Below are 26,952 nucleotides of genomic sequence, written 5' to 3'. Positions count from 1 at the left end.
TAGCAGCGTATGCCAATTCTATTTCCGATGGTGGTGCTTTAAGACCAGAAATTCTACATGTCCATATCACTGTACTGCCTAAGCCAGGAAAGGAACCCAGTGCATGCGGGAGCTACAGGCCGATCTCCTTGCTAAACATTGATGCCAAGTTATATGCTAAAGTTCTTGCTAACAGGCTCCTTCCCTTGATACCTCTATGGGTTTCTGGTGACCAGACAGGTTTCATACCTGGTAGGGAGGCCCGTGACAATTCCCGACGTACCCTCTCTCAAATAGCACATGTTCTCAGATCTTCACAGCCCACCCTTCTCTTAGCTACTGATGCTGAAAAAGCATTTGACAGGGTGAAATGGGAATATCTGATGTCAACCCTAGCCTCTCTGGGCATCGGACCTAACATGCTCACACGGATCACTACACTCTATAAATTACCCAGAGCGCAACTATGAATCAACGGCACCTTAAGTGATACCTTTACGTTACACAACGGTACCCGTCAAGGATGCCCACTTTCCCCTATCTTGTTCGGCCTCTCGGTGGACCCATTCCTTTCAACTGTGCGTGACAATCCTAACATACATGGAATTTTAGTGGGATCAACGGAACATAAATACGACGCATACGCAGATGACATATTATTTTATGTCCATCAGCCCATAGTTACCCTTCCTAATATTATGTCAGCTTTTACCACTTTTGGATGTATATACAAATTTAAAATTAAAGTGGTTGTATAGTAATTTTTATGACTTTTACCTACAGGAAAGCCTATAATAAGGCTTACCTGTAGGTAAAAAAAATATCTCCTAAACCTGTATGGTTTAGGAGATATTCCCCTCGCAATGCGCCGCTGACTGCAGCGGAGCATGCGCACAGGGGATTCTCGGCTGAAAGTCCGGCAGACGCCGGATCTGCCAGAAAGAAATCTCCTGCGGGCATGCGTCGGAGTGACGATATCGCGGCTCCGGCGCTGTGAGTGGCCCAGAAGAAACGCAGAGGGAACATGTTAGATCCCTCGGCGTGGATTGTGTGAGATGTTGGGGCCTCGTTCTAAGGTAAGTATTTCATAATGAGCTAGAATGCGGTGCATACTAGCTCATTATGCCTTTTCCTTTTCAGGTCAGGAAAAAAAAAACTTCAGCGGGTATACAACCACTTTAATCTCTTAAAATCCGAAATATTAAACATCTCTGTCCCACACACACTGGAATTGCACTTAAAACTGTCATTCCCTTTCTCCTAGCAACCGCACTCACTAAAATACCTTGGTATCTTCCTCTCACCTGATCCAGCATTCTTATTTTGAGTAAATTATATACCCTTGCTTAATTCAATTTTCTCTGACCTGCATAGATGGACTCAGCTAGCTCACTCATGGTTGGGTAGGGTCAGTGTATTAAAAATTTTGTCTAGGCTGCTGTTTTTATTTCAAATGATTCTGTATAAAATCCCACCAAGTTTTCTCAGACATCTCAGACTTATGTTGGCGAGGTTGTGGGGAGAAGGCTACACACGCCCATGTTTGGTCGCAAAGCCTAATCATTCACCCATTTTGGTCCTCTATCCTTCACTGGATCAAGGTGATACAAGGATCAGAGGTCCCTAATGACCCATGGATTGTTTTATTTAACTGTATGGGCGAATCAGTAGGCTGTTATAAAAAGTCCATCACTCTGCATCTCTTAAATGTGGCTAAGGCACTCATACCTAGATTCTGGAAACAAACTACTATACCGACCATGCGTCTTTGGTTACAGACTGTAGATCATATATACCATATGGAGGACCTTACCTATTCTCTTAGAGACAAAGTAGAGGTGTATAATAAAATCTGGGCCTGCTGGTTCGGCTTTATGTTCTCCTCTGAGTATACTGAGATTATATCTCACCCTACATAACCTCATGCAATACAATGTAATTACTATGCTGGTTTCTGGCTAGAGGCAGGATGGCCCCTCCTACCCCTTCTCCCTCTTTTTCTATACTTCTCTATGTCTTTTTCTCATTCTTTGCTTTTGCATTTTTTCCCTTGATACTCCTATTTATTTCCTAGATTTGTTTTACCCCATGGGTAAAGGCCCTCAGCCCAATTTGTTGTAATGCTGGCGGGTGTCTACTGTTTGGCACTAGGCATGCAGTGTAATTTACTTGGTTTACTGTGGCATGAGGAACGTCTATCTCCCATAGATGGTTAGTTATGTACAATGTCTAGCTCATATGGTAGTTCACACATTCTTTATATGGTAAACTGACTTTTTATTCTAATAAAAACTAATTGAACAAAAAGATAATTTTTTTACACTGCTATAAGCAAGCATTTTGCTGAATGAAATATATTCATTCAGTTTGTTTTGCTGTGATTAGCTTCAATTGGCCGGGCTAATAACATAGTACAGATAGGCTGTGATTGGCCCTACCATGTGATCACTGTAACCAATCACAGCTAGCAACACAATTTTACACAATGATGTCATGAAAGGAAGCCTTCCATTGTTTACAATTTTCATGTGATCTGCTGTGATTGGTCAAAGTGATCACATGGTATTCGCTACAAACACGGTGACAGATTGTGCCACAGCCTGGTCACGCTCAGGAGGACAACTTTCACCCGGATTAACACCTGGCTATCATTTTGTATACGACATCCACCGGAAAGACAAAAGTTCTGCCTGGACATAATTTTGGTATAGGCTGGGCAGGAACTGGTTAAAAGTGAATATTTACACTTTGATAATCTGATGGGGCTCCATTTTATAACCAGCAGCTGGGCTTTAATTAATTTTATTCTTGTTCAAATGTTTTTTTAAGGAAAACACAGCAGTGTACAGGCATTGTAAGGCATGACTGAAGTACAGTTTGGTAACTTGAGACGTATGTTACAAGTTTCATGAGTTATACACCGAATAAAATTTAATGAATCATTGATAAAATCTCATATTTTTAATCACTGGAAACCCTGATGGATAAATAATCCACTAATATCTACCAAAGACCATACCTCAGTTAAGTGTAGTGAATTTTAAGAGTATAACCTTCCACATTTTGGGTGGTTTTGCATTATTTAAAACAAATAAATAAATAATACTAAAATCAACAATAATCATGGTTGTAAATTAGCACACGGTATGTTATATAAATGAAATGTATTCAGTGGTTTTCTATTTGCAGCTGTCAAGTTTTATTCCTAGAACTGTGTTTGATCCTCAGAGAGGTTGACAAGTCCAACAAAAGTCCTTGATCCATGATACACAGGCTGAGGTCACCCCACATTTTAGCTTATGGCTATTTTAAATACGACATGCATGTTAATTACTGTAAGTGGCAGAGAAGCAAAACAAAAAAAGAAAGCAAAAAGTGAAGGCAGGAAATGCTCCCTGTGCAATTGTAAACTTAGACTTATAACCCATGTCTAGTAATATATCTTCAACAAAAATGGCAAAGCTGTTTATAAAAATCCTGTAAGTGCAAGTACCTGCAATTCTTTTTTGTGTTATTGGACACCTGTCATGAAAAAAATATATTGGCTGCCATTGCTGACCTACTTTGGAAAAAGCTGGATGTTTGTGGACTCAGTACTTTCTAGGTCACTGATCTGGAACTAGTATGCGGCAACTAAAGTCAGAGAATCTGATCAGCATGTTTGTTTCAGGTAAACAGAGAACAAATACAACTATAGCGCTAAACATGAACTAGTATAAAGCAAAAGGAAGGGGTCAATGACAGATAAAGAGCTAACAAGCACAGGCGATTGTGTTGGTTAAGAGTTTGTAAATTCTTACATCTAGTAGTCCAATGGAAAGGGGATATTGGTGATGTAAAGTGCTATTTTTCCTCCAAAACTAGAGAAAGCTGTACATCAGGATGCAACATCCACAGCAAGCCATCTTGTAAAAATCCAGAAGCAATAAACCTAAAAAGCAGAGCAGGAACCAGATGTCAACAACCAATATGCTTTTAGTAAAGGGAGTTATTCCTGCGCCACGTCAAGGTAATAGAGGGAGATAAGGTACTGCTGCACACACTGGAAGGGAGATATCTGAACCCGGAGGAATAGTGAATAGGAAAGGTAGTGGTGCGCTGTACGTTGAAAAAGTATATCTATCGGTAAAGGCAATATATAAAATCCACAATTAGGGGATATGCATAAAATTCAATACAAATATAGTAAGAAGGTGTGCCTGTGTGGCCAATTAAACAATAATACTCGTTGCTACTAATATATAATCTGAAACATAAATACATAAAATAGTGGGGGAAAAAACAAAACAAAAAAAAACAACAGTATAAAATCCAAAGTGCAGCGTGTTGCGATCATAAAAATCGCATAAAGTGCAAGTGCTCTACTGTGATGCGCATAGGCAAACCTTCAAGTATAAACAATAATAAAGTCACAAACAATATTGGTGTATCAGACAGAAGTCCGTTTCATGTGCAAGGTGCTGCGATTATTCCCATAATCGCACAGGGTGTGACTCCTTCAACATGGTAATTTGTGAACAATGTGGGAATGTTGCAATGGAAAGGGCAGTGGTGCTGGTGAAAAGGGATATATCCTTCGTGGTTCCGTGTATGCCAGTAATGGATGTCCCCTTACCTTACCACTGTAAGGTAACAGCGTATATAGAGGTCTTTGGGATCCTTTAGTGGAATTTCCCTTTAGTGTGGGGTTCCCAGGTCCTGACCAATGTTATGGTACCTTTAAGGGGATTTCTTCTGAGGTATTGCAGTCAGGATTCCTCAATAATGTGGCGTATGCATGGGTTTAAGCAGAGATGGAGGAAGGACACTCCATAGTATCACACATAAGCCACCCCCTGTAAAAATTAAGCACATCATCCAGCATACTAATGCAATCTATGTTAACTGACTTGTTAGTTTGCTAGTCCCCACTTGGCTGGCTTATATTCTAGTTAGTGGCTTCAAAATGGGTATGGGGGCCCAGGCCCCACCCTGAGGGACATATATCAATGTCACAAATTTTCACAACCCCAAACATGAAACAAGGAGAATTGCCTTTAAAAATTCAAAATTTCTCAAAAGCTAGTAACTTGGGGGGGAGGTCTTACTCTGCCTATAAAATGGTGAAGCTGCAGCATGTATCCAAAATGCTGCTTCAAAGATGTACAACTTTAGAGAAAACTTACAAATCTACATTGCAGCTGCAAGATTTAACCCAAAACAAAAAATAGCCTGCCCCCACCCCCCAATTCATACACGGCCATTTGGGTCTGTTAAAGCTTAAAATGAGAACCCCCACATGAAAAATACCACTCGAAACGAAAAAAATATTGTGCCCCTCCCACACACTACTAAACCCCTAGCCAAACACACAGAAAGCCAGCCCATGAAAGGGGGGTGGATGCTTGGGGGCAGGAGGGGCTCGGACACCCCAAAAGTCAGTCCATCTTGTTCCCATAATCAGGGGGACAAGGGCCTCTTCCACACAACCCTAGACTGTACATCAGAGTACCCAAGTACCTGTCACAGCCCATCAGAGTACCCAAGTACCTGTCACAGCCCATGAGAGTACCCGAGTAACTGTCACAGCCCATTAGAGTACCCGAGCACCTGTCACAGTCCATCTGAGTACCCAAGAACCTGTCACAGCCCATCCGAGTACCCGAGAACCTGTCACAGCCCATCCGAGTACCTGTGTCAAAGTCCATATGAGTACCTGAAAACCTGTCACAGTTTATCTGAATACCTGAGTACCTGTCAGTCCATCTGAGTACCTGAGTACCTGTCACAATCCATAGGAGTACCTGAGTACCTGTCAGAGTTCATCTGAGTACCCGAGTACCTGTCACAGTCCATATGAGTACCTGAGTACCTATCACCGCCCTTCATACCTGTCACAGTCCATATGAGTACCTGAGTACCTATCACCGCCCTTCACACCCTAATACCAGTCACCAGGCCATCAGAGAACCTGTCAACGGGCCATCAGAGTACCCGAGTACCTGTCACTAGGCTATCAGAGTATCCAAGTACCTGTCACCAGGCCATCAGAGTACCCAAGTACCTGTCACCAGGCCATCAGAGTACTCAAGTACCTGTCACCAGCCCATCAGAGTACCCGAGTACCTATCTGTAGCCCATCAGAGTACCTGAGTACCTATTTGCAGCCCATGCCTCATAGAATATACGTTGGGGTGTTTGCTTTCCAAAATGGGGGGTCATTTTGTGGGTAATTCCATTGTCCTGGTGCTCCTGGACCTTCAAAAGTGTGATGGGTAGGAATTAAATGAGATCTGTCATTTATGCTCCTAGAACGCCTGAAGGTACTACTTCAATGTTCGGCCTCTCTATGTGACCAAGCTGTGTAAAAGTCCTACACATGTGGTATCGCCATACTCGGGATGAGTAGCAGAATGTGTTTTGGGGTGTAATTTTTGCTATATACATGCTATGTGTTAGAAATATCTTATAAATTGACAACTTTGTGTTTTTCTACATTTTTCAAAAACTTCTGGAAAAAAATGAACCATTCAAAAGACTCATTCTGCCCCACAGATTATACATTGGGGTGTTTGCTTTCCAAAATTGGGTCATTTTGTGGGCAATTCCATTGCCCTGGTGCTCCAGGGCCTTCAAAATTGTAATAGGTGGTTGTGAAATAAGATGCGTAATTTTTGCTAGCAGAACACCTGAAGGTGCCACTTTAATGTTGGTGCTCTGTATGTGGCCAGGCTGTGTAAAAGTATCACATATATGAGAAATAACCTGATAATATGACAATGTAAAATTGGAAAAAAAATAAAAAAAAATAAAAAAAATCTTCATTTTGCAAAGAATTGTGGGAAAAAATGACAACTTAAAAAAATTCACCATGCTACTTACTTAATACCTTGGGATGTCTACTTTAAAAAAAAGGGGTCATTTGAGGGGTATTTGTATTTTCCTGACTTGTTAGTGTCTCAAGAAATAAGAAATAAAGAAATAAGATACACCTGATGTACTGAAGTCCTGATCAAATGTGATCAATTTTCAGTGATTGGCACCATAGTTTGTAGACTCTATAACTTTCACAAAGACCAAATAATATACACTAATTTGGGTTATTTTTACCAAAGATATGTAGCAGTATTGTTTTGGCCAAAATTGATGAAGAAAAATTACTAATTAGCAAAATTTTATGACAGAAACAAAGAAAAAGGCATTTTTTTCACAAAATTTACGTATTTTTTTATTTATAGCACAAAAAATAAAAAACCCACTAATGATTAAATACCACTAATAGAAAGCTCTATTTATGTGGAAAAAAGGATGCAAGTTTCATATGGGTACAGTGTTGCATGTCTGAGTAATTGTCATTCAAACTGTGAGAGCGCTGAAAGCTGAAAATTGGTCTGGTCAGGAAGGGGGTGTAAGCGCAGTGCTTACATTGATCTCACACATTTCTAAACTTACTTGCGGGCACAGCAGGCTTTCTCAGAAAATGTTACTTTCTCATTCTATTTTGGGCATATTTGTTGGGCAGTTGTTACTAAACTTCCTCTCATCACCCCATAATATTGGCACTTCCATCTTCTGTCAATATCAATTTGGAAATTGCATGCGCCATGTTTATAGTGACGCACAGATTGCATTCTTCCATGCGCCAAGATCGCTACAATAAATGGGGGATTGGTGCTGTGTTACTGGTACACCATTTTGTAAATATGGAGATGTGCGTTACGCCTCGCCGTGCGCCTCTACTTTCATAAATCCCCCCCTGTGTGCAGGCATGTACGTTATAGCATGTCTCTACTGCAATAAAGGGCTGTCTGCTTTTTATTCATTAAGTTTGGTTCCACTTTATGAAGGTAAACTTGCTGCTGCTATTCCGAAGCTCCTAGTGCTGCTTCTAAATTGATGTTCAGTACTGTACACCATAGAAGCCATTACAAAGATAGTTACCCCTCTAAGTCGACCCACAGATTCAACAGCAGATTTATCAGGTACCACTCATTAACTATTGGCAATTGTATCCATGAACATAAGGAAACTAGGAGTCTATCCTGGTGAAATTTACACTAATCATAGAGATGCTTGTGGGGGTGAACTGCTGCTTCTGGCATTAGTCAAGAGAGAGTCTGATGAGCGGCCACCTGTTTTTCATTAGAACCCCCCCCCCCCCCCCCCCCCCCGCGCGCTCGCTATAGAGAAAAAGACTGGAGGGAGCTTACAAGTCTGAGCCACCCACAGGTGATCGAGGCCACTCGCTCCGCTTCATTCCCTGTTGAGGCTGAGCCTGCTGGCTACTCGGTTAGTTCTGATTGGCTGAGATTCGGGCAGGGGGTGTGGTCAGTTCATCAGTGGTGAATGTAGACCCAGCCCTATCAGATGCATGCAGATAGGGGAGAGTGGCGTGGGAGAGTAAAGCCCCGTACACACGCTATGATTTTTGGAGTGTCTGATTTTTGCCAAAAGGGTGTGTGCCAGGATCTTGTCTTGCATACTAATGTTACACAAATTATTGTGCCACAAATACAAACGTAGTGACATACTACGAGGCATTTCAGCTCTTGAGCACCACCCTTTGGGCTCCTTCTGCTAATTTTGTGTTTGGTGAGCACTGATTCAGAGCATGCGTGTTTGTACTTTCGACTTTTGTTTGATGGATTTGTATACTGACCATACGAAAATCTGATGTAGAACTGTCGTTTGACAAAAATTTACTAGCCTGTCATCCAAAGTTTGTTGGCCGAAAATTGGAAAACAATTGTTGAAAGGAACGTACTAACGGTAAGAACTTCGGACAACACACCCATCATCATCCATCCCTCAAGTCTCCACAATGTATCCACGTCCATGCCCAGCATCATCCATCCATTACTCCAGTCTCCAAATCCACACCCAGCATCATCCATCCCTCAAGTCTCTACAATGCATCCACGCCAAGCATTATCGATCCATCCATCCCTACCGCTAGTCTCCACGTCTATGCCCAGCATCAGCCCTCCCTCCTGTCTCCACATCCATGCCCAGCATCATCCATCCCTCCAGTCTCCACAATATATCAACATCCACGTCCAGCATCATCCATCCATCTCTCCCTCCCTCCAGTCTCCACATCCACACCCAGCATCGTCCATTCATCCCTTCAGTCTCCACCTTCACGCCCAGCATCATCAATCCATCCATTCCTCCAGTCTCCGCAATGAAACCACAGCCACACCCAACATTATCCATCCCTCCAGTCTCCACAATGTATCCACATCCACGCCAAGAATCATCCATCTATCCATCCATCCGTCCCTCCAGGCTCCACATCCATGCCCAGCATCATCCATCCCTCCCTCCAGTCTCCACAATGTATCAACATCCACGCCCAGTATCATTCATCTATCTCTCCAGTCCCCACGTCCACACCCAGAATCATCCATTCCTCCAGTCTCCACAATGTATCCACATTCACGCCCAGCATCATCCATCCATCAATCCCTCCAGTCTCCACAATGTATCCACATCCATGCCCAGAATCATCCATCCATCCATCCCTCCCTCCAGTCTCCACATCCACGCCCAGCATCATCCATCCATCCCCCCAGTCTCCGCAATATATCAACATTCACTCCCAGCATCATCCATCCATCCATCCCTCCAGTCTCCACAATGTATCCACATCCACACCTAGCATCATCCATCCATCCATCCCTCCAGTCTCCACATCCACGCCCAGCATCATCCTTCCATCCATCCCTCCATTCTCCACAATGTATCCATATCCATGCCCAGCATTATCCATCCATCCCTCCATTCTCCACAATGTATTCATGTCCATGCCCAGCATCATCCATCCATTACTCCAGTCTCCACATCCACACCCAGCATCATCCATCCCTCAAGTCTCTACAATGTATCCACATCCACGCCCAGCATCATCCAGTCCTCAAGTCTCTACAATGTATCCACATCCACGCCAAGCATTATCGATCCATCCATTCCTACCGTCAGTCTCCATGTCTATGCCCAGCATCAGCCCTCCCTCCTGTCTCCACATCCATGCCCAGCATCATGCATCCCTCCAGTCTCCACAATGTATCCACATCCTTACCCAGGATCATTCATCCCTCCAGTCTCCACAATATATCAACATCCACGTCCAGCATCATCCATCCATCCATCCCTCCCTCCAGTCTCCACATCCACACCCAGCATCATCCATTCATCCCTTCAGTCTCCACATTCATGCCCAGTATCATCAATCCATCCATTCATCCAGTCTCCGCAATGAAACCACAGCCTCACCCAACATCCTCCATCCCTCCAGTCTCCACAATGTATCTACATCCACGCCAAGAATCATCCATCTATCCATCCATCCGTCCCTCCAGGCTCCACATCCATGCCCAGCATCATCCATCCATCCCTCCCTCCAGTCTCCACAATGTATCAACATCCACGCCAGTATCATTCATCTATCTCTCTAGTCCCCACGGCCACACCCAGCATCATCCATCCCTCCAGTCTCCACAATGTATCCACATTCACGCCCAGCATCATCCATCCATAAATCCCTCCAGTCTCCACAATGTATCCACATCCACACCCAGAATCATCCATCCATCCATCCCTCCCTCCAGTCTCCACATCCACGCCCAGCATCATCCATCCATCCCCCCAGTCTCCGCAATATATCAACATTCACACCCAGCATCATCCATCCATCCCTCCAGTCTCCACAATGTATCCACATCCACGCCTAGCATCATCCATCCATCCATCCCTCCAGTCCCCACATCCATGCCCAGCATCATCCATCCATCCATCGCTCCATTCTACACAATGTATCCCCATCCACGCCCAGCATTATCCATCCATCCCTCCATTCTCCACAGTGTATCCACATCCACGTCCAGCATTATCCACCCATCCATACATCCCTCCAGTCTCCACAATGTGCATGGATTAGGTGGGACAGCCAGTGGGCAGGCCCTGGGGAATGTTGTTGGTTAGGTCCCGGGTGGGGGGCCCAGGCCTAAAGCTGTGTAAGGGGCACAAACATTTCTGATTTCTGCCCTGCCGTTACCACCATAATACTTTTTTTATTTGCACTAACATTAAATTTTTCAGCTTTCGGGATGTGTGCCCTTCATCAAGGTCACAACAGTACAAAACAATCTCTAAGAGCAAAAAAAAAATAAAATGTTGACAGTATTAAATTGTTTATATGCCATACATGTGTTATATTGCAAATTACTTATTCATGTTTTTTTTTTATAGGCTTTTCTATTTCTTTTCACTTGGTAATCCAGACACTAAGGGGCTAATTTACTAAAGGCAAAATGACTGTGCACTTTGCAATTTGCAGTTGCACTCTGCAAGAGCAGTTGCTCCAAAGCTTAGTAAATGAGCAGAAGCTCTGCTGACTTCCATCATCCAATCATATGCAAACAAAAATGCTGTTTTATTTTTTCCTTGCATGTGATTGGGTATTCTTTGCAAAGTGAAGCCTGACCTCATTTACTAAGCTCTGGAGCAGCTGCAATTACAGGGGGCAAAGTGCACAGTCAATTTGCCTTTAGTAAATCAATCCCTAAGTCTGTGTTCTTTACAACTCACTTTAACAGGCTGTCTAGAAAAAGTGTCAGCTGGAGGTTTGAGAGTGTGGAGTTGTCAGCCTGTATTCATTTATATAAGATCTTTTTTTTTTTTCCAAAGGTTTTTATTGGTTTTCAAAATACATCATACAGAAGAATAATAACACATATATATATAAATATATATATATAGAAAACAGGCAATCCATGTTGAGCAAGAATAATACAAACAAATTGGATATGGTTATACAGTAGATGTAGAATGGAACCTTAGGTCTAAGTAAACAGTTAACAAGATGTAGAAATCTATGGAAGAGATTCCAAATGCAGATAAAATCAGATCGTTTGATTGCGTAGGTATAGAGTTGTACTATGATCAACAGGTCTAAAGTTGGATTGCCCGACCGCGACAACAAAGAACGTGTCGAGGTAAGGAAAGATCGAGAAGGAGGTAAGGGGGGATGTTATAGGTTTACACCTTCTATTCTGGAGATGCGTATCCTTGTAGAGAGAAGGGTGGGGAGAGGGAACTATGTAAAAGAGAGACGGGATAAAGAACGAGTGAGAAAGGGCAGAGAGAGGGGAGGTTGTGTCTTTAGGTTAAAGAATCAGACAGGGGTTCAGGAGATCTGCTACTCGCCGTCTACGAACTAACACCCTTTTAGGGTGGACAGTTGAGGTGTCGTGTGGTAGGAAACCCAGGGGGTACTCGGTGCTAATTACGGGTATCTAAATATGCGAAGGTTAATCAGGAGGGATTTTGAATCAGGTCGTGAAAGTCAGCAGTAGTCCGAAAGTGGATCCAAGGTGCCCATTTGGAGCTAAACTTCGTCGGAGTGTCAGCATGAATGTGGATCAGTTCTTCTATGTTTGCTATCTTATCAACTCTACGAAGCCATTGTGCAATGGAAGGGATGGTAGGAGACTTCCAATAGATTGGGATGCATTGCTTTGCTGCACTGATTAAGTGGAGTGTGAGAGATTTTCGGTAAGGCGTGCTAGAGTGGGCATCGTGATGTAGCAAGAAAAGTGCTGGAGAGAAGGGTATTGTCGAGCTCGTAATTTTTTCAATTTTCCTATGTATTATCTGCCAGAAAGGACGTATGGCTGAGCAAAGCCACCACAAGTGTAGGAGGGTGCCACCCGGATTGTGACATCTCCAGCATGTATCCGGAGTCTTTGCATCCCAGGAGTGGATCAGAGCAGGAGTACGGTACCAGCGGCATTGTAGTTTATATCCATTTTCCTGCGTTGATACGTTCAGCGAACCTTTATGAATATGTAGAAAGATACGTTCCCATTCTTCCTGTGAAAAGGAAGAATCCAGGTCTTTCTCCCAAGCCTTGCAAGCCAACGAAGTGCCAGGATTGTAATTTTGAAATAGAAGTGAATGAGTCGAAGAAACGAGGTGAGTCAGGGGGGTCTGTGAGGTGCAGAGTTTCTCGAAGGGAGTCAGGGATCTAGTGCAGTCACTTTGTTTATTTGTGAATTGCAGGTAATGTCTAATTTGTTGGTAGGTCCACATGGGGATTGGGGGCATTTGTAAGTTTTCTGCGATTTGTTGTGCCGTGAGCAGTCTTCCTTTGTTGTAAAAGGAGTTAATGAGAATCGGATCGTTAGTCCAATGTTTAACAAGGAAGGATTCGTGCATGCCTGGCGGGAAGAGTGGGTTCTGTTTCAGTGGAGTCATTGGTCCAGGATTAGATGAAATTTCCTTTTGAGCGCATATAGTAGAGAAGCATTGTAAAGTTGGGGCTATTAATGGATGGGATTTAGTCGAAGCGAACATGTGTGAGCGCTGTACCCATGGAAGATGTCGAAGAGGGGAGTCCACGAACGAAGCTTCTAGAGCAATCCAATCTTTGTAAGGTGAGTGGATGTTCCAGTCAATTATCCTCGTCATATGAGTGGCTTTGTAGTAGTTAGCGATGTCAGGGAGACCTATGCCACCTTTGGCTTTGGGTAGGGAGAGTTGGTGATAGCTAATTCTGGGTCTGTGCGTATTCCACAAGTAATTCGTACATGCTCGTTTGTACGATTTAAAAAAAGCTATGGGGAGTTTAATCGGGACGGCTTGTAAAAGATACAGGATGCGAGGGAGGATGTTCATTTTGAGGATAGCAGCCCTACCGAACCACGAAAAGATTGGTTTGTTCCATAGTTTTAAGTCCAACAATATATTATGTAGGATGGGTAGGTAGTTTTTAGCGTACAGGTCGTCTAAATTTTTTGGGAGTTGTATGCCCAGATAGGTAATAGTCTCATTTGTCCATTGAAATGGGAAGTTAAGTTTACATTGTTCGGCCAATTCATGGGGTAGAGAGATATTGAGGGCATAGGATTTACTAAAGTTAATTTTTAGGTTGGACAAGGTATTAAATGAGCCAAATGCTTTTAAAAGGGATGGAATCGTTATAAGGGGATTGGTGAGAAATAGTAAGATGTCGTCAGCGTACGCTGCGATTTTGTATTCTTTTGTTTTAGATTTAATTCCAGTGATATCTGGGTTACATCTTAAGCTATTTAAGAAAGGTTCCAAGGTGAGAATATATAGAATAGGGGACAGGGGACATCCCTGTCTGGTCCCGTTTCGTATGGAGAAGGCATTCGATAAGGTATTATTCACTCTGATTTTCGCTTTCGGGTTAATGTATAGGGCATCAATAAAGCGGAGAAAGCGAGGTCCTAATCCGATGGTTTTCAAAACACAGTGCATGTAATCCCATGCTACCCTATCGAATGCCTTCTCCGCGTCAAGGGAAAGGAAAAAACCTTTTTGTCCAGAGGTTTTGATTAAGTGATGCAAGTTAATGGCTTTAATCGTATTGTCCCGGGCCTCACGGCCAGGGACGAATCCGACTTGGTCACAAGAGATCAGTTTAGGGATAAGAGGAAGAATTCTGTTAGCAAGAATTTTAGAGAAAAGTTTCAAATCAACATTAAGTAGTGAGATAGGTCTATAATTTTCAGCTTTGGTTGGATCTTTGTCACCCTTCGGAATTACCACTATATGGGCTTCTAGCATATCCTGATGAAGGGGGGTAGTGTCTGAAATGGAGTTGAAGGCTCTACAGAAGGGATCTAAGAGAACGTCCGAAAAGGTTTTGTAATAAACCGCGGGCAGTCCATCTGGGCCTGGGCTCTTTCCAGTTTTGGTCTGCTTAAGGGCGGTCTTCCATTCTAAAGGGGTAATCGGGTCCTCTAGAGAGGATATGATGTCTGGGTTTTGAATTTTGGGACAGAATTGGTGTAAAAATCCCTCCATCGTTCGTTGTCTGTGAAGTTTAGCTAGGGGGGGTACATCAGAGTTTTTAAGATTGTATAAATTAGAGTAGAAGCATTCGAATTCTTTGGCTATCTCTTCGTTCAATGTGAGTTTTTTACCTGTGGAAGTATGTAAGGAATGTACAATCGTCTTCGACCGTTTGGCTTTCAAGGCTTGGGCTAGAAGATGACCACTTTTATTGCCGAACTGGTAAAAGAGTTTCTGAGAGAGCATATATTTTTTCCGGATAGATTTCCCCAATTCCTCATGAATGGAGGAACGAATTGCTTGTAAATCGTGGAGGGTCTGCTCAGCCAGCGTACATTTGTGTGCTGTCTCTAACTTTCTAAGACGCATGAAAAGATCGGATAGGCGACGTTTTCGTTCTCTATTGATCACAGCAGAAATGGATATGAGTTTCCCTCTGATAACAGTTTTGTGAGCTGCCCATTGAGTGACAGAAGAGGTATCTGGGGTAGTGTTTTCAGTGAAATAATCTGTGAGACATTGTCGGAGTTGAGAAGTGTGAATAGTGTCGGTCAGGATACTTGGATCCAATTTCCAGATATATGTGTGGTCATGAGTCTCAGGGAATGTCAGAGTGATCGAAATAGGGTGATGATCCGACAGGACCATAGGTTCTATAGTCGCATGTTTGAGATAGGATAGATCAGTCTGGGTTAAGAAAAGGTAGTCAAGTCTAGAGTATTTGTCGTGAGGGTTAGAATAGAAGGTGAAGTCTTTTTCGGTCGGATGAAGGGTTCTCCAAGTATCGTTGAGAAGTAGATCTTGTAGTGTCAGTCTAATTTGTTTTAGGGCCCTGTAGGGGAGAGTAGAGGAACCGGTCGAGGTGTCAATCAGAGGATCTAGGGGGACATTAAAGTCGCCCCCTAGAATCAACATACCTGATTGAAAAGTAGCCAGTTGATTCGAGATTAACCTAAAGAAGGGGACTTGTGCCGAATTAGGGCTATATATATTTGCTAATGTAATCGGTTTGTCGTGTACTGAGCCCTTAAGAAAAATGTACCTACCATGATCATCGATCTTGGTATCAATAATTTGTAAGGGAGTCCGCTTGGATATGAGAATGGATACACCCTTCGTTTTAGAATTCGGAGTGGTGGAGTGATAACCCTGAGGGTAGTGTAAGTTGGAGAATTTAGGCGTGGCCTGAGAGCTAAAATGGGTTTCCTGAATAAAAATCATATCAGCTTTCATAGATTTCATATGGGCCAGAAGTTGAGATCTTTTTTCGGGCGTGTTAAGACCTTTCGCATTTAGAGATACTATCTTGAGAGATCTAAATTGTGGTGTGCGTATCGAGTGCTGGGAGGGCATGATGAACGAAATCGTAAATGACCAGCAGAGAAATAGACGGCGAGTAGCAGAAAACCTACGGGGTTGGGAAAGGGAATGCGAAGGGCAGGATAATAAACTACAGGAAAGAAAAAGAAAGAAAAGAGAAAGAAAAAAAAAAGAAGAAGGGGGCAGGTGAGGGATCAGATACGACAGTAGAAGGACTGATCAAAGGGAAGTGTATTGTAGATAGTATGTGACAAAAAAGGTGGGTTTTTGGGGTGTAAATACAACTGGGGTCCGGAAGTATTATTAGAAACTTCCCGACAGTAAATAATACCAGTAAAGGTCAGGTGGATCTCATAGAGATTCCTGTGGTGGAGAGTGTTCGGTAACCCGACAAAGATGGGATATGCTCCATGTCCCTTGAGGTCGAGAAGGGAGAAGGAGGGGTATCAGTTTGTTTGTGGCGACAAAGATATCATGAGAGGAAATACACAAACATGGAAGAAAATGGAGATATTGTTATGTAAAGGTACGGGGAGTGGGCAGATTCTACAAAGAGATCATGAAGAGAGGCACTTCTGATCAGGAAGATGCACAATACAACTATGAGGGATCGGATGTGAGTTCTTAATACCGTACTCTACAAATCCAAACTAGAATATAAGCATGAAAACCGAAGGCAGTCTTTATAACAACTCTTGGAGCGAGTAATCAGGGTCTGGGAGCATACACACTGAGGTGCAAGTTAACTGTATATTCAATGAATGAAGTGGGATCGATTCTCCTCGTGAGGGTTGCCTCAGAGAGAACAAGTGTTCGTAGCCAGATATTCAGTGAATATACAGTGTTATGTGGTATTCATGCATAGAGCGAACGAGAAGGTTATTAAGCAAACAACAGTAAACGAAAATCTATAAAGCATGTCAAACTGAACGGATACACTCATCATGCAGCTGGTTTATCAGATATATAGAGATCCAAGAAAACTTGGGAAAAAACAGAAAAATAATATACCAATAATTAGAAAAGGAAAAGTAAGATAGCACTGCACCATCAAAAAGAAAAAAGAAAAAGGAAAAAATTAAGCAGGAGATGATGACAAAGTCCAAGTGTAAGTTCACCAACTATTAGGGATCGCATCGTGGATATAGATATTGTCCAGCCAGACAGCTTACCTACAGGTTTGACGTACGAAATCCAATGCAGTGCAGTAGAGTCTGTAGATGGTGCGTTGAGGATGCAGGAGAACATTCGTGGTAAAAGACTCCAATCGAGTGTATCCGGGGTACATTCTAGGTCAGTAAACCGCAAAATTTCTCATACATCTGTAGTGGTTGTCGAATGAAAAAAGAAGTAGAAATCCTCAGAGCAGTATAGGTTCTAGGTTTCAAGTGGGACTGCACTTAACTCAGGTAACCGGGAAAACAAAGAACAAGGTTCGTGGGGTTGTGTGTCAACGAGACGGATTTCCAGGAAGAAGAGACTTTACGATCTCCTGGGCTTTCGGTGGTCCGGTGAGGCTGTAGGGCTGAGATTGCGCACGTTGCCTCGAGCTCTCGGTGATGAGGCAGGGGGATGGCTCCTCCTGCGTCTGCCGATGTTAAAGTTGCCTGCCTCTGCAATGCCTTCCATAGAGTCAGCTCTCCGTAACACGGGGAGACGAAAATCACTGTACCAGTCAGGCACTTCAACGTGGGGCAAATTGAGAGTACTACAAAAATGATCGAGATCTTCAGGAACTCTGAGATTAACCGAGTGACCATTATAGTTGACTGAGAGACAAAGAGGGAATTTCCATCTGTATGGAATAGCGCGGGCTCTCAAGAGATCTAGGACCGGTTTTAGCTCTCGTCTTCTCTGTAGAGTAATGGCCGACAGGTCTTGGAAAAGTTTAATTTCAGCGCCTTGATGAAGCATCCGCCCTCCATTCCTCGCCCTCCGCATAATTTCTTCCTTAAGGATATAATCGGCTATGCAGCATATGACATCCCTAGGGGGATCAGCATCCCTTCCCCTGGGTCGTAGGGCTCGATGAATGCGCTCTAGAACAATAGGCGTATCGGGAGGCCTCTCTAAGAGGCCATTGAAAATGGCCGTGACAGAGCGGGCAAGCTGTGTAGGTTCCACGGACTCTGGAAGACCTCGTACTCGAACGTTGTGTCTTCTTCCACGGTTGTCAAGGTCCTCCAGGTGGCGGTTAATGTCCCTGAAGTGGACCGCGTGGGATTCCGAGACTTGTTGCAATCGGCAAAGAGTAGTGTCATGGCGGGCTTGTGTGTCTTCTATGTCTTCCACCCTCAGGATCATCGACTGAAAGTCCGCACGTAGTTCGGAGACCGCAGCCGCAAGTGCTCCTTTGATATCCGCCGTCATAGCTTTCAAATCTGCAAGACTGAGCGATGGAGACGACGGTGGATCCGTGGGTTGAGATTGTGGGCTCCGGCTTCTGGATCTGTTAGGCCCTCTGCCATGAGGTGAATCGTCGCGCGGTGCTGCGTGCGAGTCAGACGCCGCTCCTCTAGGCCGAGCACGGAATATCTCCGGTATGTGTTGGTTTATAAGGGCGTCTTGGCTCCTGGACGAACGGGAGGGTAAACCAGAAGGGTTTTGCGGTGTGCTCCCCATGTTTTTCGGTGAGATAGATACCCGATGAATAGATAGCTGGACCTCTGGGAGAGAGAGCTTAGAAGCGAGCGTCCATCTTCCTCAGGCACCAAGCCACGCCCCCATAAGATCTTTATCTTAAAAGGAAAAACAGTGTTGCTGTAGCTACTTAAAAAAAAAGTTAGCTGATATTTGGCTTTAATTTATTACTCTAATGCCGAATACACACGGTCGGATTTTCCGACGGAAAATGTTTGATGGGAGATTTTTGTTGGAAATTGTGTGTAGGCTTCATCGAACATTTTCCATCGGAATTTCCATCTGGATCTCAAATTTTCTGACAACATTTTCTGTTGTCGGAAATTCCGATCGTATGTACACAAGTCCGAAGCACACTCAGAATCAAGTAGAAGAGCCGCACTGGCTATTTAACTTCAATTTTCTTGGCTCGTAGTACATCAGCGCATTCTTGACGTTTGGAATTTCCGACAACATTGTGTGACCGTGTGTATGCAAGACAAGTTTGAGCCAACATCCGTCAGAATGTCAGATCGTCTGTACGCAGCATACATCTGTTAGTTTATCTAACATGACCCTCTCTCTAGGCTGACAATGCTGCTGTCCAAAGGTGTCTCCACTAATCCTTCAGTGGAGTGGAGTTACCCTAAGAAATAACATGTGTTATCTGTCAGATCACCAGATGAAAGTAAACACAAAAAAGAGAAAAAATAAAACAAATGTAGCCACCACATCAAAGCCTGGTACACATTATGAGATTATCGGAGGAATGATCGTCCTTTTTTTTTTTTGGATGCTAGTCGCCATATGAAAAATGGATAGGTTACTAAAGTACAAAAATTCTGTACAGAATCCAAATTCGGAAGTGATGTAATGTATTTGTATTGCAATTTTGGTCTGAAACTATACTGATTAAATGAAAATTGTATAATCTGGTAACATACAAGAAATATTTTCATTTGTCCCCTCAGAAAATTTCGGACAACAGCTGTGTACTAACGATCAGACAATCTCTTCTAAAGTGATCTTTTTTTGTACGATTATTCTGATTGTGTGTATAGGGCTTAAGGATTCATAAGCTACTATCTTATTCATTTTTGTTTTTGAGTTTATTAACACTTCAAAAGTTTCAAGATGAAAGCAGTTCTAGGAGTCGATCAAAAGTTGCCGGTGACAGAAAAGTCTGATTTGTTGGGAAGATCACAAAAAAAAGTGTACAATATACTGCTTTGTCTCTCTGCCTTCCATTTTACTAAAATGTAGTAAAACAAGAAATAAATACTGTATATGCTAATACATAAAGATGTTAAAAAAGAAGTGGCAGTTAAATCTACACACACAAAAAAGGAAAAAAATCGTGGTCACAAAGGTATGTGGGAGATGGCCCGGTCATGAAGGGGTTAAGGACTTTTTCGCCAGGTGTCCAAAAAAATCACAGAATGGAAGCCACACTTTATGGTTACTCTTTAGAGCTAAACCTGCAGCAGCATTCTCAACCCTACTGTCAAGTTGAGCTGTGTGCTGTGTATAAGCTACAGGACACCTTCTCCGCACTCTGTTACTCAGCTAGTTATATCTGGATATGACACCTAATTATCTATGTTTTTATTGGTCTGGAAAGAGATGCAGTATTGCAGAGTGATGGTGCGCACGGCAGGCACTGTAGCACAGCCTCCCTGCAGTAATATTATTGAGACAGTGATGATATTAAATAACAATACCTTTATTGCAGCAGATTCTTTTTGCTGATAAATAACCTACAATACGCAAAGCAATTCCGTACTTTGTGAAGTATGAAGAGGCTAAGACAAATAATAAAAAGGGAATGTATTAATCGAGCAGAACAAGACCAGCATTTCTATAAACAATAACAGATGACTATAAGAATGTTTACATTTGAACTACTCTGCCTCTCTTTTAAATAAGAGCTTGTTCTAAGAAAAAAAAAACGGAATATTGTAGTACATGGTGAAAAAGGAACTAATAAAAGAAAACGAGACCAATTAACACTTTTGTCCACATTACTTGTAGTTAAGAGAACATCAAAATGAAAATAGTGTACAGTATTGAATACCTTCTCATATTTTGTGTCGACCCCAAGCATCAAGTTCTTTAATAGTCAGCTCGGGTGGCATGGAAAGATCCTACATTCTCATCTTAAAAGAAAATTGCTTATAAACAGGGAGTAAAAAATAAAATAAAATTGCACATGCATCTGGCAGAGATATAGGGATATCAATGAGGGCTCATTCATACTAAAGCATCCCGTTTGGGCACATCAATGTATTAATGTACACACATTAACTATATGGCAAGTGTTCACATACATTGACTTAAGACACCACCTGCTTGATTAATATGCATGACAACAGATGAAAAAATGTGCATGGCCCCTATTTTTTAAACACATATACTGTGCATTGTAGTGCACTGTAGTGTTTCGTTGTGCTCTACTGTCCAATTTACAATGGAGTTTATTTACTAAAACTGAAAGGTGCAAAATCTGGTGCAACTCTGCATAGAAACCAGATTTCAGGTTTTATTGCTAAAGCTTAATTGAACAAGCTAAATTTAGAAGCTGATTGTCTACCATGGACAGCTGCATCAGATTCTGAGTGTACCAGTTTTAGTAAATTTCCCCCAAAGCCTCTAATGACATTCCCTTGTTATTACTGAATAGTTTTTTGCATTCAGACGAAACTTCAAGCTCATTGGCAGGTTGCTTTTCTGCCTCAACTATCTGGGTCAAGATTGCACCCAGGCCCAGTTTTGAATCCCAGGGCACAAAGCCAGTTTCAAATGGCAGAATGCAGCTTCTGCATCAGGCTCCAGTGGATGACAGTGGAGTCTTTTATTTTGCAAGGTCTGTTAAAAGCATAGTCAAACTGGCAAAGTTAGGGATTCATTTCTGTGAGGGGAAGGGGCTATTTTTTAATGGCTTCTACATTGTTTAGCTGGGTTTTGATGATGCCCCTGCCTACAACATATCTCAAATAGTGGGCTTCCTTCAGTCCATTGATGGACAAGAAAAATTATGTCCTCACAGGGTGGTACTGTGGACAACAAACAAATACACTATGCTACGGCCTAACATTTGGCAAAGAAATTAAGGAATAAAGACAGAATGGACTTTGTAGGCATAATTAAAAACATTTTATAGAAAATCTTTATTATAGCAAAACAAAATATATTAACATGGACAAACAATAACCCCCCTGGCGGTATTCCCGAGTCTGGCTCGGGGTGAAAATTCAGTACCGTTAGCAGTAACCCTGAGCCAGACTTGGGATCGCATCGCTGGATTCAGGACGAGCTTACTTACCTTGTCCCCTGGATCCAGTGATGTCCCCCCACACTGCGAGGGGCTTGTCCTCCACTCGATGTATCACATCGCCGAGCTCTGTTCCCTGCGAGCGCTGGGACACACGGGGACGGAGAATGGCGTCAAATTCAAAAAGTAAAACACACACTATACATACAGTATAATGTAATCTTACAGATTGCATTACTGTATGCAATTTTTTCACAACCCTTTTGTCCCTAGTGGTCTGCCCAGTGCCCTGCATGCAGTTTTATAATATAAAAACTGGTCTTTCTGCCTGGAAACTGGAGATTGTCCATAGCAACCAAAACTGTCCCTTTACATCAAAAGAGGTTTTAGACCAGCTAGAAAACAGTGATAATAAATTAGAATCACTCGCAGAATTGAGCGATAGCGATTTGTAGGGAGATCCGTCATCAAATACTGAAAAGTAATGACAGTGACAATTCTGCAACTGAGCAAATTTCAGTGTTTTTGATTTGATTACATTATTGAATAATTTTTATTATTATTATATTATTATTTGGTATAATTATTTATTATATTATAACTTATGATTTAATTTTTCAAACTTTATCATACCCGGGATGTCTGCTAGACTCTGGTTTGGACAGATTTAAGTGAGTTATTCCTAAGAATTACAGGACTACAATATAAAACACCAAATTTTCATGCAAAATAATGGTACCGCTTTCAGTACCTAACATCTGAAATAATCATACTACCAGGGAGGTTAAGAAACACATATGACACATATATTGTGAGCTAAAACTAGTTGTGCAGCGAAAAAACTTTTAGCTCACAATTTATGGTATATGTGTGTTTATATTTTCCCATGTTACTATATATTGTTTTGCTATAATAAAGATTTTATATAAAAAGTTTTTAATTATGCCTACAAAGTCCATTTCTTCTTTATTCCTTAATTTCTTCCTTCAGTCCAGTCATGCCTTTCTCTGGTTCTACCATAATCCCCACCTTGTGTTTGGCATCCAGAACTGCATGAACTTTTTTAAATGGTTTCCTCAGTTTCAGCTAAAGATGACAATGTCATCGTGATAAACCCCTGAAAATTCATTTTCGGGTCTTAGGACTTTGGCCACTTGGCCATGGCTCTCTGAATGTTGACCTGTGCAACCCAGATGGCAATCTGACATAGTGCAAAAACTTTTCTTGTGACCCCTTGATCTTCCAAAGACCATTTATTAAATTGATCTGAGGAGAGGATGCAGCTAATAGTGGCACACACAGCATTATAGGATTTTAGTGGTTAAAGCAGGTGGTGAGGAGGCGACATAATGCCTCCTCACCACCTGTCAAACATCCTTTGTAAAGCCATCTGCCGTGGAATGCTCTTCAGAGGCCTACCACACATGGAAATGAGCCCTAAAGAAGGGAAAAGGCTAAAGGGGCTTCTTATGGGTTTTGAGGAGGAAAGAGGAGGTCTAGGGTTGACCTGTCCCCCCAACCGCATCACAGTTCACAGCTCATTACAGCAGCTACTGGTTATTAAGGCAGCTTTTCCTTTCAGGAGAGAGAAACAGAGGTTTGTTCCAAGCGCCTGCTCTTTTCTGTCCACAGCAGGCTGTTACTGGAGAAGCATCTATCAGGCTAATGTTTCTTCTGACAGGAGTGATGCTTCAGTTACTCATGTCAGTAAGGCATAGGAGAAGTGTAGGTATAGCAGAATCTTCCAGTGTGCCCCCCCCCCCCCCCCAGGGGTGTTGCAGTCCAAGGAGAGCAGTAATTCTGCATGGTGTGTACGTGGCACAGAATGATGGCTGTGGCCAAACTTTTAACAGTGGGAGTGTCTTAAGGGGCTTAGTTAAACAAAACTTGACCCTTTTTGTACCTAAAACATATGCTTTGATTACTGTGCCACAAGTAGGAGTATCACAAACACATGTAATTCTCAGCACACTATATATATATATATATATATATATATATATATATATATATATATATATATATATATATATATATATATATATGCTTCCATTACATACACTTTTATGCACTTTTTTTGTCTGAGCCTACTTTAAAGTAGAACTTCATTAAAATAGTCAGGGGCTGCTTAGTAACCAGCAATACAGTATATATCGGTCCTCAAAAATTCCACTCTTGCCTGCTCCCATTTTGTGAGTGGATTTTGAGGGCTAGCGAGTGTGGGCTGCCTGGGAGCAGGGGGGTGAGCACCACCAGCAGCCTGGGTTGTATGGGAGCCGTTCTCACAGCAATTTGTAGGGGAAGAGAGAGGAGAGCCGCCGCTTGGTTTATCAGAGCGCCAGGTATCATAACAGCTTTCATTTCAATAGCTGTGTGTTCCCTGCTGTGCACCGTCATATACAGCCCACAATCCTGAGATGGGTGATCTGTCTATCAAACCAGGTGGCAGCGGCTCTCTTCCCCTGCACAGGTAGGCTGCATTAATGACACAGGCTGTACTGGGGACACAGGCTGCACTGGTGGACACAGGCTGCATTGGTGGACACAGGCTGCATTGGTGACCCCTAAGCTGCATTGGGAACACAAACTGCACTGGCAGATGCAGGCTACATTGGGGACACAGGCTGCACTGGCAGACACAGGCTGCATTGGCGGGCACAGGCTGCACTGGTGACACAGGCTGCACTGGCAGACACAGGCTGCATTGGTGGGCACAGGCTGCACTGGTGGGACAGGATGCACTGGTGGGACAGGATGCACTGGCTGGCACAGACTACATTGGTGGACACGGGCAGGCTGTATTGGTGGACACTGGCAGGCTGAATTTTTGGGCATGGATAAAGTTGTTGTTAATATTTATTTTTTGAACTTAATTATGCATAAAACATTTAAGTGTAATTTAATTAAATAATTTATGAGGGCATGTTTAGGGGTGGAATTAGGGGTAGGGCAGGGTAGGGGTTGGGCGGGGCAACTGGTGACAAGTATCCTTTGAGGCCTGGCTAGTAGTTCAGGACAGTGCAGGAGTCTGTCAGGCAGAATGCAGGAGTCAGGAGAATGTAATGCAGTGTAGGGGTCAGGAAGGTGCAAAATTATTCCACAATACTCTCGCTCACTTTACCCTTTTAGCAAACAATCCCCCTTCCCTTTCCTCCTTCCAAAAAAAAAGCATCTACACACTCTACCCATCCCAACACAATTCTTTGTCCCCCAAAATCCACCCTTCCCAGCACAAACCCCCCTCCCCCAGGCTAATTCTTCTCCATCTTGACTCCCCCTCCCAGCACAAATACTCTCCCCCTTCTAGCCTTCTAGTAGTCTTAGCCCCCCCAACCTCTCCAGCCTAAATGCTCTTCCCCTCCCAGCCCAAATCCCACTTCTAATACATATCCTCTTCTTCCCCCAGCAGGAATCCTTCTCCACTTCAATCCACCCTTTTAATACAAATACTCTCCGCAGTCCCTCCTTCTAGTACAGATACTCTTACCCCCCACATCTCTCAGAATAAATCCTCCCCTTTCCTACCTCTTAGACTATCTCAAAAGGTCCCTGCCATATTGCAAGAAATGTGCTCTCAACACCACCAACGCAAAACATATTAACATGCTGAATATCTCTGTTATTGGTGTACCAACTCTACCATCAGCCTTGAGCCTCTTGTGCAGCCTGCAAATGTTTCTTGACTGTGGGGATCTGTTCCACTTTACTATAATGGGGTGTAGTCTCTTGTTCATAAGTCTAATGCTTAAAGTGAAACAATAAAAATGAAATATTCCTTTAAATATCGTGCGGGGGGGGGGGGGGGGGGTGACCATAGTATGCCTGTAAAGTGACACATTTTTCCCCTGTCTAGAACAGTCCCTGCACAAAATTACATTTCTAAAGGGTTACAAACAAGATAGGGACTGTAGGTTTGTTCTTAAGTTGAATCTCTTTGTAATTTTGAACAGGTACAATTTGTAAGTGTAGCCAAAAAATCTATTTTTAAGCTTTTTGGATATAAAAATAGGGAAGGGTTATCATCACCCCTCTAACATTTGTTTTGCTGTCTGTGTCCCTGTTCAGACAATTTCTCCTCACTTTCTGTCCCAATGACAATGGATTTAGAAAATGTTGGGTTATTAGGTAACCAAGGATTGGTGATAAAGCATCAGTGGAGACACCTTTTTCCCATATTAACTTAAGAGAATTTCCCTTCCTAGGGGTAAATTTCCTCTCACTTGTTGTTTCCCTCTGTTTCTAAGTCTGAGTCGTTTGTAAATTAGATGTTTGAAAATAGGGGACCACCTGTATATACTATACCGCCTGCCCTATACACTGCAGTGGTGGTAGTGCCCTGAACCGAAAATATTCCTAGAAGCTATCATCATGAAGATTGAGGAGGAATAGGATAGTCACTCCACATAATAGGATAGTCACTCAGCATATGCAGTCTTCAAGAGATCCCACATCCATAGAAAAATCAATCGGTTACATCAGTATCAGGTGCTTGGTAGCTGGTGATCTAAGACTGATTCATTTTTATGAATGTGAGCAGATCAACGGAGTCTGTGGACAGGCGCACTCTGTGATCAGTTACAAAGCCTCCAGCAGCACTGAATGTGCGTTCAGAAAGAATGCTGGATGCAGGACAGGCCAGTAGCTCAATTGCATATTGAGCAAGCTCTGGCCAGTGGTCCATCCTCAAGACCTAGTAACCCAGTGGATGTTCTGGTGGAAAGGTCTTCAAGTCTGATCTGCTAACATTGAGTTCCACCTGGTGGGCATGTCACAAGTGTCACAAGTGAGGCGGTTCTTGAGCAGGTTGCATTCTCTTTGAATGCAAGCCAGACGAGCTCTGGCGTTATATGACCGGCGGAAATGACCACAGACTTTCCTGGCCTGCCTCAGGAGATCCTGTAAGCCAGGGTACCTGCTCAAGAACTGCTGCACCACAAAATTCAGGATGTGAGCCAAACAGGGAA

The sequence above is a fragment of the Lithobates pipiens genome, unplaced genomic scaffold (genome assembly GCF_037356315.1).
Source record: "Lithobates pipiens isolate NorthernLeopardFrog02 unplaced genomic scaffold, aLitPip1_a1.2 Scaffold_8, whole genome shotgun sequence".
NCBI lineage: Eukaryota > Metazoa > Chordata > Amphibia > Anura > Ranidae > Lithobates > Lithobates pipiens.
This window is presented reverse-complemented; position numbering follows the sequence as displayed.